Source organism: Mus caroli, chromosome 6, assembly GCF_900094665.2.
Source record: "Mus caroli chromosome 6, CAROLI_EIJ_v1.1, whole genome shotgun sequence".
Classification (NCBI taxonomy): Eukaryota; Metazoa; Chordata; class Mammalia; order Rodentia; family Muridae; genus Mus; species Mus caroli.
This window is the reverse complement of record NC_034575.1, coordinates 116,836,330-116,837,683: the sequence shown is the minus strand read 5'-3', so window position 1 is coordinate 116,837,683 and position 1,354 is coordinate 116,836,330. Positions and strand designations below refer to the sequence as shown.

At 35.3% G+C, this 1,354-nt stretch overlaps 1 protein-coding gene across 1 annotated transcript in view; it reads right to left on the bottom strand.

Moving 5' to 3' along the window:
* The window catches only part of LOC110295777 (murinoglobulin-1), a 363,481-nt gene that overhangs the window by 339,894 nt on the left and 22,233 nt on the right, over positions 1-1,354 (bottom strand). The window lies entirely within an intron of this gene.

The window sequence follows — 1,354 nt, the reverse complement described above, 5'->3', positions numbered from 1 at the left end:
ATGTGCCCAAGTTCATAAAAGTATGACTGCAAGAATGAATTATTCAATTATCCTGTTTATTCTTTTCTGTTGGTTACCTCTCAGTTTGGGGCAAATTTCTCACACCTAAGTCTACCCCAGAAATTCTCTCTATACTTGAACTTCCACCTCCCAATTTCCTGCCGAAGCTAATAGGCCAACNGCATTTTATTGACAGGTGATGCTTCCATAAATTGCCCAAGAGATTCCCTGTAATCCACCAATAGGCATTGAAGTTGGCTTCATTTCCCAACACTGTTAAGATCTGCTGAGACTGCCACAGGGATGTCGATGTCTCTCTTATACGTTAGCTTTGATTCATATGGGCTTGTATATGGGCATCGCATACCTGTACTGTATACTGGTTTCACTTTGGAGTTTTGTAGAATCCCTGAGCTTTATCGTCATACTAATTTGATGTCACACCTCCTGTGCATATAGGTTCCTTTGTTCTCATAACCTGCAGTTTATTGAGATCCATATGTGTTGAGCATCTTTGTGTGTGTTTCTTGACCTTTTGTAACTGGTGTTTTGAAAACAGACTATTTGTTGGATCCACTGAGATGACCGTGTGTTTTTTAACTCTTGATTCTATTTATATGTTGTTTTACAGTTGTAAAACCATCCATGTATTCTTAGTACAAAATCAGTTTTATCATGGTACATGATTTGCTTAATGTGAGGTTGAATTTGGCATGTAAGAATTTCACTGTGGTCTTTCTCTTATCATTCATTGGTAAATTATTCTGAAGAGTTCTTGTCACTGTATCCTTATCTGCTTTTGGTCTCAGGGCTGTTCTAGATTCACCGAACAGCTTTGGAAGCATTCCTCTNTTTGAATCTTTATACAACAATATTTCCTTTTTGAAGTTTGGTTCTATTCAAAAATGAGTTCTTCCCAGTCTCAGATTTTATTGTGCCAGGTCTCTTTAATTGTTTCTTCAATTCTATTTCTCATTGCCAATCCATTCAGGTTTTTCACATCCTTTTGGCTCACTTTTGGTAGAATATAAATATCCAGAAAATCATTTGTTTATTTTGGATTTTTTAAATTTATTGTAATGAACGTTTTCAGATTATTCTGTAAGAACCCCATGGATTTCACAGTGTGTGCTGTAATAGTAACCTCTAATTTGCTAATTTGGGTTTTAACTTTCTTTGGGTTTAGATGAGGTCTAATCAAGTTTACTTGTCTTTGTGATTTACCTTTGATCTCCATCATTAATTCTGCCATATTTATTATTTCCTTCCTTTCATCAATTTTTAATTTGGCCTGTTCTAGTGGTGCTAACAAATTGAGGTACAGCATAAGGTATATTATTAATTTGATATCTAT